This window comes from Misgurnus anguillicaudatus, chromosome 8 (genome assembly GCF_027580225.2).
Source record: "Misgurnus anguillicaudatus chromosome 8, ASM2758022v2, whole genome shotgun sequence".
In the NCBI taxonomy this organism is placed as follows: domain Eukaryota; kingdom Metazoa; phylum Chordata; class Actinopteri; order Cypriniformes; family Cobitidae; genus Misgurnus; species Misgurnus anguillicaudatus.
The window spans coordinates 34,879,752-34,896,753 of NC_073344.2; the positions used below are offsets into that span (position 1 = coordinate 34,879,752).

A 17,002-nucleotide genomic window follows, 5' to 3' on the forward strand; every position below is an offset into this window, starting at 1 on the left:
AATACAAAAAGAAAATAATTAAAAACTAAATGGATGTTTTAAATAGATGAAGTTAAGTTAGGTAAGGTTTGTTTAATTTGTGAAGATGCGGTTTCGACTGGTTGTGGCTGGACGGGTAACAGCAAACGCCGAAATCGCGTCGGATGAGCGACATTTTTATCCATATATATGTCTATGTTTTTATCCTCCTCCTGGACCGCCAAACCTAACCCTAACCCCAACATGTCACTGGATTTAGGTCGTAGCTGTATCTTATCTAGCCAGAACCGCTGTTTTCATCCTAACCTATCCCCAAACCTAACCTTAAACCCAACATCTCGCGAGATTTCTGCGTTTGCTGTATCCCTTCTAGCCAAAATCATCTCGACTCGGTGGGTCTTCGATCAGATTTCTAGAAAACCTTCTTGACACCTTCGCGTTTGACAAAGAGGTTTCTAGTTTGTGTAACAATACTTTGCATATATTATGCGTAAATATATTTTAGTGTACAAATGTATGTTTTTAATTTTAAAAATATCTAAGCCAGCGGACTTCACTTTTTTCAGGTGAATAACAGATTTAGCAGCGTTCGCCCAGATGGACCAATCAGATTAACTGTTACTGGAATACTTTGATAGCTTCGCTTTGACAAACGAGTTTATCATTTTTGTATCACTGTATCAACGCTCTGGATAAATAATATTACATTGTATTTTGGTAAAAATGTACATGCCTAAACAACTTAAATGTAATATATTTCTGAGCTCGCCGCGCCCCCACATGGAGGAACTACACTATTATATATTTTTTATTTAACTTTTTTTATTTAATTATTTTGTATTGCTAGTATAAACAAGAGTAACTTGAACATTCATGGATGTCAGCAAGATGATAAAAGTATAAGGTAAGTAAGGAAGGAAGACAACCATTAAAACACAAATTTTACACGTTTTTTTTTTTTACACGTTTTGTTATTTATCTTCTATTTATCTCAGTGACGTGCCGCTGTCGTTTGGAACTGCACGAGGCCTTGCCTAAGTTACAGCCTACTGCAGTTTATCCGGCAGAGGGAAGCAAAGTTTCATTCATTGCACCGTCTTGAACCAAAGTAGGGAACGACGACCTGCGTGAGTTGCTAATTGTACCTATTTATCAAGTTACTGCGACTCGGTTTATCTATGTTGTGTTTAAAACAATCAATAGATTTGTTACCTCATGTCACCACTTACACCTAGCTCTTTCTCGGTCTGTAGATTGACCTTACATTTAGCTTAGCTTGACAGAAATCAGTCCCTGAGGTCTTTGGATTTCAGCCATACGCAAAGTGCAGTCGAGTGAGCTTTTAGGTATTAAATATAAACTCAGCATCTCTTTAGTGTCTCAGTTTTACACATGTGTGGTTATTGTGGGAGCTGCATAGAAGGCAATCGACCAAACGCTAATAAGACTATTTAACGATGTCCGCCCGGTGTTAGTCACTAGGAAAACAGTGTAGTGTGGTGACCTACATTTACATTACTGTTCAAGAACCACTGAAATGTTTCTTGTGATCTTAAAAAACCTTGATGATGTATGGTTTAAAGTTTTAAGTTATGTTTTTACACAAAAATATCATGGTGCCAGTGTATTGTTTTATATTTTATGACGTAACGTTAGTGGTGCTTGCTAAGGCAATACTATAATATGACTATATTAAACATACTAATATAAATTATAAATAACAAAAAACTACATATGTAAATAACTAAATGTGTTATTTTAAAATGTTTAACTTTGAACCAAATCGTGAGGAAAATGTAGACAAAAAGAGTCCAGATTGACAGGACTCCTTCCTTTAACAATCTTTATAAAGCATCCAGGCTTTTTGCAGATTTCCACATTTTAGACAAAGGGTAAGGAATGCTTTGTTTTTTCTTTCACTTTTTCCGTTTAGTCTGGTATGTCTACTGGGCAGACATAATTAACCACAGTTATGAAAATATTGATTTTAATATCACTTAATGGGGCTTTTTGATCATCACTTAATATCGTAAATATCATTATAATTTGTACGTATTTGTGGTTTTGGGTGTGTGTACAACTTTGGATTTATTTGTGAGGTCCAAAACTAATATAGTGAAACTTGTTGAACAGATCAAAATAGTGACCTCATTACCTCAACAAGTCTTTGAATCTAATTATGCGCATGGATTTCTATGATGGTTAGGTTTAGGGGTAAGGTTTAGATTAGGGCACAGAAACTATGTATGAACTCTATTAGATGTCCTCATTATAAAATAAAACAAGCATGAATGTGTATGTGGGTCAATGACATTTCATGCATACTTTTGTATCAGGGCATTAGAAAAATAAGTTTTTTTTTCTATAAAACCTATTTAGTTTAAATACATTTTCAGTATTTTTTAAATAATAATAAAAAAAATGTCTGTATCTCAAACTTGTAAAATGGCATGTGGGGCAACTGTCCATACACTTTAAAAAAAAATTCTGTATACATTACAGTATTACTGGCAGCTGTTGGCCAGTAACTTACTGTAGATTTAAATTTGTTATTTATTGGCAACAGTTTGTTCAAAGTTAAATGAACATTAAACATTAACAAGTCTTTATCTTTTACATAACTAAACCAAAATAGCTTCATGCAAAGCACCCTGGGAAACAAAATCTGAAGTAAAAAAAATAAAACGGTTTATGAGGATTTCTGGTTCCCAGAATGCTTTACATGAGGCTGTTATTTTATAGTTTTATTCTGTAAAGACAAAGACTTGTTAATGTTTAAACTGTTGCTAGTAAATAAAATAAATTTAAATCTATAGTTACTGGTAAACAGCTGCATTATTACAGCAAATTTCTACAGTGTACAAATTAGCAGTTTAAAGTCGGCATGAAACAGAAGTAGCGATTGTCTCATTTTCCCCATGGTGATGTATATCCGAGTGAAACGGCTTCTGAAATAATAAAAATGTAGAGCTGGACTTGAATTCGCCCATTGAGAATTGATTGGATTGTTTAAAGTTGGGTCATGTTGCTATTTGCTAATCGCTGCAATCTTTTCCCGGACCCCGCCCACCCGCCATACCATATGGAGATTTGCATATTTGATGAAAGATTATGAGGGCAAGTGAATTTCTAAAAAAGTCATTTGTAAAAAATACCACAATACATCGCAAAAAAAATAAATTTTTTATTTTAACTTCAACTAGACTTTAAGGAAAAAATTGTGTTTAATTCATTAAAAATTCAAAATAAGATACTTAAGAATTATTTTATGTTCGAAACTTTTCCTATAAAAATGTGTAGATTTCTCTAAAAAAAAGTTTCTTTAATTTAATGGGTCAGGTATAACCAGTGTAAAATGATAAAGAATTATATTTTATCAAACACATTTTAAATGTATTCAAAAAGTATATTTATGAATTTGATATTGCAGATCAAAGTTTATAGTAGAAATCTCTTAAATGTGTTAAATTCATTGCAGAGGTCAGGTGGTGCAACCAGAAAGTCAAAGGGTGCAGCTGCTGTAAATTCCTCTCAGAAATAAAAAAACATTAAGCTAAATAATTTTAAGCAGCTAATAATTTAACTAATCGCTTTGATGCCAGCTAAGGTTGTGTATAATTTATATATATATATTTAAAATGATTGTTTTTAAATTATTGTTTTTTTGTATAGTTCTCAAATGTTAGTTTTATGCTAAAGTTATTTTACACTTTCAAACTAGAGCCCGACCGATATATCAGCAGGCCGATATTATCGGCCGATATTAGGCATTTTCCAAACTATCGGTATCGGCATTCATAATGGCTGATAAATGAATATTTAAAAAAATCCGTGTCATGAGTGTTGCCGTTGTATAGTTTGTCCACCAGAGGGCACTCTACAACCTCCCTGTCGTGTATAACGTGTCACACATCCTGCAACCTGCTGATCCAGCCAGAGTTGGGCAGAGAGAACAACGGTTAAGTGAGTTCATGGTTAGTTTGTCACGAGACACAAGTTTCTTTTTAAAATGCAATATCATATTATTTTAGTTAAAACTCATAAATAACTACAAATAACTAATGTTAGGGAAATCTGTTAATTTCGGCCGATATATCGGAATATCGGATTTTAAAACCAACAAACATTTGTATCGGTTTCAGCCTTCAAAATCCTTTATCGGTCGGGCTCTATTTTAAACGAATGTCAGGATATTAATTTTAAATGCCAAATAGCCTAAACAAACACTCAGCAAAACACAAGTAGCACATTAAAACTTATCTTGATAACTTGATAACTGACATTTTTGACAAGTGGGATATCAAAATTTTGTGAAAAAAATCTGAAATGTTGTTCAAGAAACAAACATTTTAAATGTTCCTTATTCAAACATATGCATTACATCCATTAAAAAAAATTTAGGAGCTTGTTTTGTCATTAACCCATGTGTATCATTTACCCAACGTATTAATCTCTGGAACATGATGTCACCCTTACACGCATCCAAACTTTGGGGCTATTAACCACTCCCTCTTCCTTTCTTGACCCAGTAACCCACGCTGAAACAAGAATCAAACTCTGTTACTGCCCATGCTCCTGGTGTTGTTGATTAACCTACTTAAGCTATTTTGTCTCTCCGGTGTCTCGCCTGGACTTGAAACCAAAGCTAATTGGAAACACACCGCTTAGATACTTCCTAGAACAGATCTATTTTAATTCCACGCCAGACGGTTCTTTCCAATTACAAATGCAAGATCCATATGTCTTACAAAAGAAAAAGGTTCATGAAATTAAAAGCCATGTCTTGGCATGGTTATGATTTAATTTGATCAGTTGCAAAGCATAATTACTTCTCATAACTTCATCTTTAAATATGTTGATACATTTATGCATTTGGCAGATGCTTTAATCCAAAGCGACTTACAGTGCATTACAAGGTATACATTGTAATCAGTTTGTGTGTTCCCTGGGTTCGAACCCACAACTGTTTGCAACTTTGCGTTGTTTATGCAATGCTCTACCACTGATTTATACAGGATCACATGATGTATGACAATCAAATTTTGCAGAATTGCCCAAAATCTAGGAGATTATGGTTTACAGTTCAAGCCTTGTTTGTTGAATATGTTCTTAGACAAATCCAGCATGTAACTGTGTGTGGACCTTTACGTTTTCAGGCATTTTCTCATTTGACTCACTGCAATGGCGTCCGGCCCCATGTGAGCTCTCTGTCACGTGTCCGCACCTCCTGTCAGCGGAGGTGTTCGGATTAAAGCGATAAAAGCAGTGGGAAACATTGATCTATTCCAGCAGGCATGGGTGAACAAGTGCCGGTATAAACAGACTTATATTGTTGTTCCTGTGAGTCAGAGAGTTTCCTCCCCACAGCTGCTGGTCGTTTCGGGCTCTGCAATGTGTTTAGCGGATTTGTTTGGCTGTAGACTTGAAGCTCTGTAACTCATTATGATGATTCCCTGAGTCACACACGCTTACATGAGGAGAGCTCAAGACAGCACACCGCCTTTTACATCATGCCAAATAAGGCATTTCTTAAGTGTGTTTGTGTGTTAAGAGATTGTTATGGAGTTCAGAACATTTGGCAGATGCTTTAATTCAATGCGAAACAGATTATCGGTATGTGGTTTCTTGAGACTCAAACCCGTAACCTTAGTGTTGCTAACGCAATGCTTTTACCAGTCGAGCTACAGGAATATGCAGAACCGTCTCTCATAAGACAATCATTTAATTAATGTGTGTAATTTATGTGCATAACGTTATTGCTAATAAAACAAAGACCACCTGTTGCTCCAAGAGGGAAAAATATTGTAGTCTTAACTTAAAGCAGAGATGGGACTACAATTAAAACAAAAAAAGGTTGATATGCAGTGTAACAAGTTTTTAATACTTCTATTGCTTTTCTCATTTTTGTTCAAGCACTAAAACTTCATTCCTCTTTGATGTGTGTGATTTTATTGTTTAAATATAAGGCTACTTTATACGTTAAATTGTTACATTCTAACTGCCCAATATTTGGGAAGGAGAGAATGAAATTAATTCATTTATTTTCTGTCCTTGACCATTGTTTTCTTAATAACTTTGCCCGTATAAAACTAGAGTTAACATGCAAAGATGTGGTTGGTTATCACAGTATTGCTAATGGATTGCTAAAGTGCAAGCATTTTTGACTCAAATGAGAGGAGTCTACTTTCTCGTTGCTTAGACTGCTTTTATTAATCAGTATCACGTCTGTAAGATTAACATGTGTGTGTCTGTGTGTATGTAGGTCAGGACTGAGCTGTATTAAGGCCTAGTGTTGTGTTGGGCCATACACGTGAGGAGGCTAACAGGTTGTCGGCTGCAGGTAACTGGACACAGATGCTTATCTAATGGATAAATCGGGTTATCTAGTAAACTTCAGCTTATATGTAGCTAATGGTGTGTGTGCTTTTTCTACTGAGTTTCAAGGGTAAACATGACTTTAAAACAGGATAGTTTAAACCAAAATTAATAAATCATTATGAAACTCAGACTTTCTGTTGTCCACCTGCAGAAAGAAGTAGGAGTCGACCCATTATTGGTCTGAGACAGATTATTGGGGCCAATATATTAAAGGCCTGCTAACCTAGGTGTTTTCAGAAATATAAAAAATAGTCTCTGTTATCCCCAGAATGTGTCTGTAAAGTTTCAGATCAAAATACACCACAGATCTTTCATTATATGATGCTGAACATGGCCATTTGTGGCTGCAATGAAAAACGTTTTTCTTTAAATCCAAAGAAGGCTTCTGTTCCTCTCCCCAATTTATGCAAAGTAGGGGGTAGAGTGCTTACACATGTACTTTGGACTACATCAAAACATGTGTCTCTGGCAAAAGATTTGAGAACTATGCGCTCATAATGGTGCATTCCCACCAGCCGCGATAGAGGCGGCAAAACGGGCTATTCGCACGTAGTTGGAAGCCTGAACATTTGAGTTCACTCAATTCATTTGTGCGTGAAATTCTAGTCATTTGAGACATTCACGTGGAAATTCGCGTCATGGGAGGGGCTTCTGCGACTCCGCTGAGACTCCGCCACTCCGCTCGCTTCTTCTAATCACGTCACTACTACAGCAAGGTCCTGATTGTTTAACGCGGCGTGGAAATCCGCCAAAGTTTAGATTTTTCAACTCGCGTGTTTCCCACGGCAACCCTGAATTCACGCGGAACGCTGCATCTGCGCTGCACTCACCGCGGCATCTGCGTTGCACTCATCGTGCCATCTGCGCCGCGCTTACCGCATCATTCGCGCCGCGAGTACTGCGCCGCAGGATGCCTGTTCGCGTCTTTGCATTGACTTAAATCACTCACACTTGCCACGTCTACCGCGTCTGGTCTGGCCCTGCATGAGGCGGAGGCGGAGTCTGCGAGCGGTTATGGTTGGGCCGTCATCAATTTGACATCACATTGATAGGAGAACCCCCACAGCCTGTTTTGTGTTACTGTTTCGGTTAAAAGGAGATTACACAAAGGTCCCGTACACACTACATATTAATTCGTTTGTCAGTTCACCTTTTAATGCTTAATCCTGTTCTGTACAGACATAGTTCAGTAATTTACGGGACTGGCAACCGCATTCTACAACCGAAATAACTCCCGCAAAATGCAGGTATGACAACCACATCAGAAACTCTGCATACTGTGTACCAAACTGAACAACTAGTAGTTAAAAAGTGTTTAAACTATATCACGGACATGACAGGTCTCTCTTCTGATAAAATAAATTCCTAGAAGGGGAAAAAGTCTTATGTATGCACGGTGCAAAAAATGACAGAGGCACGAGTGTTTGCTGACTAGTGTTGCCAGATCTTGCACTAAAAAAACAGCGAACAAGAAAAATCTAATAATAAACCGAAATAAAGCCAAATGCTTTACCTCAAAAATCAAATTATTGGGACCTTCACACTTTAATAACACCAGAAACTTGATCGCTTCATGAGCCAAAAGCCAAAAACGGTTAAGCGCCAAAACGGTATGTACGTTAAAAAAAGACGAGGACCTGGCAAGACAGCGCGCTGTGGAGCAGCTTTAAAAATGCGTAAAATGCACAACGCCAAGACGGAAGTTTATTTCAAAACATAACGCTTTTAAATTATTTTGGTCAAAGCTGTGAGTGATAAGCACCCGAGAAGGCAGAACGTTGCTATGGTTATATCTGTGTCAATCATCACATTTTCTGCAGTGAGTTTTGTTACGAACATTTACGGGAATTTACTCCCAAATTTAAATGCGGTTGTCACTCCCGAAAGTTTGTAGTGTGTACGAGCTCGAGGCCAAAGACGAATAAATAGATTTGTATAATAACAGGATCTTTCTGCACACACACAGGCGACTCATTTTCTGCTAGAAACACATTTAAAAGTACATTTTCTAATTTTAAATATTTTTATGGTTATCGATATCGGTCATTTTCAGACTAATTTGCCGATAAAATAATTTAATTTTGAAATACACTTTTTGTCTCTGATGCCCCCTTTGTCTGAACTCACCACTCTTTGGCCTATAGTATTGTCCGCTCTAGTGTTCTGGACATAATAAAACTCAAGTGCCCTTAATGTTGAGTGTCCTTGTACTGTAGGTGGAAGTCTGATGCAGAAACTGTGACTCTACTCCACTCTTGATTTATGATTGCATATAAATGCCTTTGTGAAGTGGTTTCATCACAGAGGTTGGCACATATTTTGTTGCCTCTCACATTTAAACAATCATATGCAAAATAAGTAACAAGATCTGCCTACAAACCGTATGGCCCCCTGCCTCTCATTGAAGACAGCTGTTCAATCCACGCACACATTTTACCCAGAACATATGTCAGTCACATTCGTACATACGCAGATGCATGGCACTCTCTTTTACTCCATACTCCCTTTTTTCCTTATGCACACATTACACATGCGCAGAATGTGGCAATACCCCTGATGCTTTCGTTGCATAACTCTGGGCTGACTCACTGCTCTAGTGGCCTATTTTGTCTCATTTAATGGAGCTGAAGTCTAGTCCTCGCTTACACTTTTGCCCCACTTTCTTTGACTTTTCAAACTCGTACCTTTTTTTCTGATCACAACCTACTTTTGTTAACTACTTTTTGGCCAATGACATTCTTCTTTTCACTTGGTTACATATATATATTTATTTTAAATTAGTTCCTATAGCTTAATTTTGTCAAGCATGACATTAGCAACGACAAGATCAAGGGTTCAATACCTAGGGGACATGATAACCATAGAAAATGCATAGTTTGCATGCTTTGTATGTCACTTAAAAGCATGCCAAATGCATGAATGTAAATTATAGGTGTAATCTCTTTCCTGTGCTCTTATAATGGAATGGCCGGTTGGTTTATTTACAGCTGTTGCCTGCATGACATAATAGGGAGGTGTTATAGAGGCTGAAGCTTTTATAAGTGGTGAGGATTATGTACTCTATTTTAAAATAGCTTGTGTGGCATGAGAGGGCATTTATATATTACCAGTTTATCAGGGTTGGGTGTAGGTCAGCCTGAACCTTTCACTAAATTTCAGTCCTGTAAATGTAAAAATGTTGTGACTGGGGTGGTACTTTTTTAATTCTACCATTTAAGTACAAAGGTGTATTTTTCAAATGGATACCACCGCAGTAACTGCCTTTGTAAAGACAGACATTGGTTCATACAGGTAATCAAAAAAAATCATTATCTAATATGTAGGGATGAAATGGTTTAAATTAAATTAAAACTGAATTATAGAACTAATGAAAAGTCTTAGGAATAGTTCACCCATCATTTACTCAATCTCACGTTGTTACAAACCTGTATACATTTCTTTGTTGTGATGAACACGAAATAAGATATTTTTAGGAATGTTTGTAACAAAACTGATCAAGGGCCCCATTGACTTTCATAGTAGGAATACAGAATATGATGGAAGTAAATAGGGCTCATGATTGGTTTGGGAACAAACATTCCCCAATGTGTTTATCTCCATACTATCTCTATTTTTCTTTACTTGTCCTGTCGCTGCTATGACATGCAAATATCTTCCAAGTATTATGTCATCTAATATACACTGCATTTACATTTATGCATTTGGCAGATGCTTTTATCCAAGACGACGTACAGTGCATACTTCTGCAGTATGTAGTATGCACACTGGATTTACATTTATGCATTTGGCAGACGCGTTTATCCAAAGCGACGTACAGTGCATACTTCTGCAGTATGTAGTATGCACACTGCATCTACATTTATGCATTTGGCAAACACTTTCATCCAAAGTGACGTACAGTGCATACTTTTGCAGTATGTAGTATGCACACTGCATCTACATTTATGCATTTGGCAGACGCTTTTATCCAAAGTGACGTACTGCATCTACATTTATGCATTTGGCAAACACTTTCATCCAAAGTGACGTACAGTGCATACTTCTGCAGTATGTAGTATGCACACTGGATTTACATTTATTGATTTGGCAAACGCTTTCATCCAAAGTGATGTACAGTGCATACCTCTGCAGTATGTAGTATGCACACTGCATCTACGTTTATGCATTTGGCAGACGCTTTCATCCAAATTGACGTACAGTGCATACTTCTGCAGTATGTAGTATGCACACTGCATCTACATTTATGCATTTGGCAGACGCTTTTATCCAAAGTGACGTACTGCATCTACATTTATGCATTTGGCAAACACTTTCATCCAAAGTGATGTACAGTGCATACTTCTGCAGTATGTAGTATGCACACTGCATCTACATTTATGCATTTGGCAGACGCTTTTATCCAAAGTGACGTACAGTGCATACCTCTGCAGTATGTAGTATGCACACTGCATCTACATTTATGCATTTGGCAGACGCTTTTATCCAAAGTGACGTACTGCATCTACATTTATGCATTTGGCAAACACTTTCATCCAAAGTGATGTACAGTGCATACTTCTGCAGTATGTAGTATGCACACTGCATCTACATTTATGCATTTGGCAGACGCTTTTATCCAAAGTGACGTACAGTGGATACTTCTGCAGTATGTAGTATGCACACTGGATTTACATTTATGCATTTGGTAGACGCTTTTATCCAAAGCGACGTACAGTGCATACTTCTGCAGTATGTAGTATGCACACTGCATCTACATTTATGCATTTGGCAAACACTTTCATCCAAAGTGACGTACAGTGCATACTTCTGCAGTATGTAGTATGCACACTGCATCGACATTTATGCATTTGGCAAACACTTGCATCCAAAGTGACGTACAGTGCATACTTCTGCAGTATGTAGTATGCACACTGGATTTACATTTATGCATTTGGCAAGCGCTTTTATCCAAAGAGACGTACAATGCATACTTCTGCAGTATGTAGTATGCACACTGGATTTACATTTACGCATTTGGCAAACGCTTTTATCCAAAGCGACGTACAGTGCATACTTCTGCAGTATGTAGTATGCACACTGGATTTACATTTATGCATTTGGCAAATGCTTTTATCCAAAGCCACCTACAGTGCATACTTCTGCATGTAGTATGCATACTGCATTACACTGCATTTACATTTATGCATTTGTCAGACGCTTTTATCCAAAGCGACATACAGTGCATACTTCTGCAGTATGTAGTATGCACATAGCATTACATTTATGCATTTGGCAGACGCTTTTATCCAAAGCGACGTACAGTGCATACTTCTGCAGTATGTAGTATGCACACTGCATCTACTGCATTACACTGCATTTACATTTATGCATTTGGCAGACGCTTTTATCCAAAGCGACGTACAGTGCATACTTCTGCAGTATGTAGTATGCACACTGCATCTACTGCATTACACTGCATTTACATTTATGCATTTGTCAGACGCTTTTATCCAAAGCGACATACAGTGCATACTTCTGCAGTATGTAGTATGCACATAGCATTACATTTATGCATTTGGCAGACGCTTTTATCCAAAGCGACGTACAGTGCATACTTCTGCAGTATGTAGTATGCACACTGCATCTACTGCATTACACTGCATTTACATTTATGCATTTGGCAGACACTTTTATCCAAAGCAACATACAGTGCATACTTCTGCAGCATGTAGTATGCACACTGCATTTACATTTATTGCACTGTGTACTTTGCATAATCATGACCAAGAGTGGTGTTTGGCCGTGGAGAGGTCGTTGCCATGGTGCCAGGAGATTGTAGGTGGTTACCAGGGTGTTATGCGAAGGTCCATTGTGTAAATTTTTAGCGGCATCTAGCAGTGAGACTGTAAATTGCAACCAACAGCTTAGTCCACAGCTCACCCCTCCCTTTCAAAACGCATAGAGAAGCTATGGTAGCGGCCACAGGACAAACATGCCATCGTCTGAGACAACGTAGTGACCAAACGCACTCTATTAAACTGTGTGTCCATTTAGGTCTACAGTAGAAACATGGTGGCGCGAAATGCCAACTTCCATGTAAGGGAAACCGCAGTGCATGTAAATAAAAACTGCTCATTATAAGATAATAAAAACAATTCAGTTCATTTTGTAATGTCTTTATACACAACTAATAATAAAGTTATGTATATTATATTGCATTTCTGTCAAGAGATCCTTCTAAAACGTTTGTGGATTTAATGGGTAAATGTAAGGCGATTTAATGGTTGTTAGGTGGTTGTGAACAAGCCCAAATCCTACATCTCTATGATATTCTGGTACTGATTCTATGGGTCTGATCCGTCAGTTAATGCAAGTCTAAATCTAAATTGCAAAATCTAATTGCAAACCTCTCCTCAACGAGTCTCATAGCTTGTGGCATCAATGCACAGATTTTATTAATGTGGTCTGTAGCACAAACGGACAACAGATTTAAACCCATAATCATTAGAAATATTAATAATGTTGTTCACCTTAATAGGCATTACCAATAGTTAAATGACCGAAAAGCATAACTTTTGTTACAAGATTGAGAGAATAGGGTGTGGGGTGGGCAAGGCTGGGTGACCTACATTCAACATTGCCCTTTCAATTATCTGTCTGTGTGCATCACACTGCCTTTTTTAAACTCTTATGACACACTTGCATTTTATACTCACTCACACGCACCCGTACTGACCCACATTCATTCAAATCAGGTTAAATATTATAAACATATATCCAAGTACATATGCACATACACACAAATGTCCTAACTGATACATTGTTATACATGACTCAGAAACTCAGACACTTCCTCCCTTGTTTGCACTCTCGTGTACTTGACCTACATCTTAGGCAGCTCGGTTACGTAACCGGAGTTATGTTGTGCTCTGGAATCTCAGCGCTTCTGCAGATGTTCTTAAAACAAAAACCGACTTTATTTTGTCCTCTACTCCCTTTTCCTTGTTCTTCCTCTTTTCGTTTTACTCTTCCTCCTGTCTGTTTATTTCTTTTGTCGTGATTATGATTGCATAAAGCACTTATGAGAACACGGTATGTAATGTGCTACATAAACTTGGTCAACCTTTCCAAGGCCATGGGTTTGATTCCTAGGGAGAACACAACTAAAATACGTCTTTCAATAAAAGTGTTTGTGAAATGCATAACTCTTGATGACACTTTTTGAGTCAACTAATGGCGCTTTTCCATTGTACCCCACTGTTTGGTTCGGGTCAGCTTACTTTTGGGGGCTTTTCCACTAGGTGTAGTACGTAGTACCTGATTCTTTTTTTAGTATCACCTTGGTTGGGGTTCCAAGCGACTTGAGCTGATACCAAAACGTGACAACACTGTAGATCACTGATTAGTCTGAAAGAATCGCCATCACCAGCGTCATCGTTATAATGTAAAAGATTAGCTTTACCTTCATGCTAGCCTGCGCTATCTCGAGTAAACCTGTTATCATCTGTGCTTTCCTGTAAGTTCCCAGACTCCCTTTTAGCGATGAAAAACATCCACAGGTTGAGAATCAGGAACACCATAACTGTTTTTTCCAGACTTGCAGTTTGAAGCGGCACATTTGTGACGCGCATATCCGCATACATGCTTTAATGCAACTTAAATGAGGATCAGCAGAGCGCGTCGACTGACACCATAGGTGTTTGTACAGAAAAACGGGATAAACGGGATGTGCAAACATCTATTTATGGTGGTCAAATTTAATTTTGTGGCAGACGGAAAAATAAATGAATTTATGGGAATGTACAACAACGCTCTCACTTGTTGTCACAGCAGTAGGCAGCGCAAATATAATGACACGCCTATAATCCCTCCCACTCCAAAGTGCTACTAAACTCAATGGAAAAGCTAACCAAGCCAAAGTGAGGGAAAATTTTAAAGGGGACATTTCACAACACTTTTAATGACGAAAAATAAATCTTTAGCACTATTCGGACGGGATTAGTTTTACAGGGGGACCTCTGAGAATATCGTGCTTCTCAGAGGTCCTCTGTGTTTTTAATCCCGTCCGAATCGGCCATGTCTGTGTTGTTCTCTGACGACCTCCGTAAAAATTCCAGAGCAATTTACCTACCGTTTTTCACCGAACTCAGAGGTCCTCTGAGAAATTTAATCCCGTCCGGATGCAAATGTCTGTGTTTGCCCGCAATATCTTTTGAAAACGCGGTTCATTTCGTGTTTTGGCCAACGTGATCTGCCGTAAGATCTTACTAATGCGCGTATATTGTATTTCCTGAGTCCCATTCATTCAGATATTAATGTTTTTTCGCATTCGGCAAAATAAAGTAATTAAATCAAGACGAGCTGAATATCATACACTGTTAAGACTAAACACTGTAATATCATTAACGTTATAAGAAACTCAGTTCAAAGTTGTTCAACTCCGGAATGGTAAACTTAATTAATAAAGATATAAAAATTTATTAATCATTATTTCTTCATTACTTTGTGTTTGTTATAAGCAGACAGTTATATAAAACACGTAGGCTAACGTTACTTTAGTAGGATTTGTATATTTTATTTTGATTTGTTAAAATTAAATTAATAAATTACATGTTCTGTCATGATTTTACATTTAAAGCAAAATATTTAACATTACAAACACGCGTATCCAGAGCATGTGCTACTGCAACGCCCAAATGCATGAAACAGACACTCCCATCTCTGGAATAGCCTGCATCCTTTTAATCCCGTCCGAATCGGTACATAAAATCACAGACGTCCTGGGGGACACGCTGAAACTCAAACGTCGTTTGGAAAACTAATCCCGTCCGAATAGTGCTTTTGATGTTCCCAGAGTACATATGTGAAGTTTTAGCTAATAATACTATATAGATCATTTATTATAACATGTTAAAATTGCCACTTTGTAGGTTTGAGCAAAAATGTGCCGTTTTTGGGTGTGTCCTTAAAAATGCAAATGAACTGATGAAATGCAAACACAGATCACCATGATGTTGGTTTGTTGAAATTGAAACACTGTTGTGCTGTCAATTATTTCCTCTCTTTCTCTCTCTGCACTAAATGGAAGTGCCGTGGTTGGATAGTGCAGATGAAGGGGTGGTATTATTATAATAAGATCCCCTTATGACATCACAAGGGGAGCCAAATTTCTGTGAATTTCAGCTAATTTTTCACATCCTTGCAGAGAATAATTTACCAAAACAAAGTAACTGGGTTGTTCTTTTTAACATTTTCTAGGTTGATAGAAGTACTGGGGACCCAATTATAGCGCTTAAACATGAAAAAGTAAGATTTTCATGATATGTCCTTTTGAAGGGAACAAGTTAACTTAATTTTTAAGTTGAACCAACAACTTGCTGATGTTTTAAAGTAACATCCGATAATCAGCATCAGTTTATTATTAAGGATTAAATTGTTCAAGGACTCAGATCTGTGCAGTATCATCAATAAGATCACATTGCACAGTCCTCCGCATACTCCCTTTAAGCTCTCGGCAAACCGAATGACGTGTCTGCACATCCACCCTCTCTCTCTCTCTCGCTCTACCCTCAATCTCTGAATTCCCCTTTTTCTCCTTCCTCTCCTCCCATCCACACTGACCTACTTTTCCACTGACCTGCTTTCATAAGGTTTTGCATCTGAACACATATTCTGTAAAAATCAGGAAAAGGGGAGAAAGAAGGAAACAAAGAGTGAGAAAAACAAAAGGGAGGAGGCCATAGCACTGCAGCGCTGCCTAAAAGTCACCTTGCTTTTGTTCTTGCACTTTGCTTATGTTACTGTAGCAACCGGTAGAGCAGCATGCAGGCATCAATTCAGTGAATCATGTGTATCTACAATGCAGGTTAACTGAAAATCATACACATTTTACAGAAATATTTTACAGAAAAAACACTTGTATTTGTGAATTAGAGTAGAGGTAATATGCTTTCAAATAAATGTTAGACAGCTGGTTGTGTAAGTACTGCACGTTATTACATAATGCTTAATGGAAAGGGTAAGTCATTAAACAAACTGGCACTGTAGCGGGTGCAATAAATTAACAAATGACAACTATAAATGTTTGAAAATGAGTATGAAAAGATCACCTACGATAAAATTCAAGATGTAATTTCTTATTTAGATTATGTCCTTAGCTTGAAGTGTTTCTCGTTACGTCATTTGATACCCAGAGTTACATAACTTGTTTTTCTTTGAAGTCGTTCCTCTACTGCCAGTTTATTTTTGCAACCAGTGAACTTTGCGACTTATAAGAAGCACATCATGTTTCATTTCCAAGTACCTTGTGTGCTTTCATACATATTGTATAATTTGCAGTTACCTGGTAAATGAAGTCCATTAAAGCGGTTATAAAAGCATCTGTGGATGTGTGTGCACTTGTTTTTGGGTTACTCATCCCTGTTGTTTTTAAACTGCGACACCGGTGTTGTGACTTGGCCTGTGTTACATCATACTGAATGACTCTCTTTCCCTGCAGGATTGCAAGTGTTTCTATGCAATTGCAAAGGTCTTGTTTCAACTAATTTATCATGTGTGACCCTGGACCACAAAACTAGTCTCGAGACGCACAGATATATTTGTAGCAATAGCCAACAATACATTGTATGGGATAACATTATAAATTATTTGTTCATGCCAAAATCCT

The 17,002-nt window shown here is 37.5% G+C and overlaps 1 long non-coding RNA gene across 3 annotated transcripts in view; it reads left to right on the plus strand.

Moving 5' to 3' along the window:
* The first annotated feature begins 390 nt into the window (after positions 1-390).
* LOC141365867 (uncharacterized) overlaps positions 391-17,002 on the plus strand; it is a 41,771-nt gene continuing 25,159 nt past the window's right edge. For 2 of the 3 annotated variants that reach the window (XR_012370821.1, XR_012370819.1), the window contains exons 1-4: positions 391-545; positions 827-883; positions 975-1,106; positions 6,242-6,319. This is a non-coding gene — a long non-coding RNA (uncharacterized lncRNA). The remainder of the gene's footprint in view (positions 546-826; positions 884-974; positions 1,107-6,241; positions 6,320-17,002) is intronic. The other variant, XR_012370820.1, reaches the window with a different exon arrangement.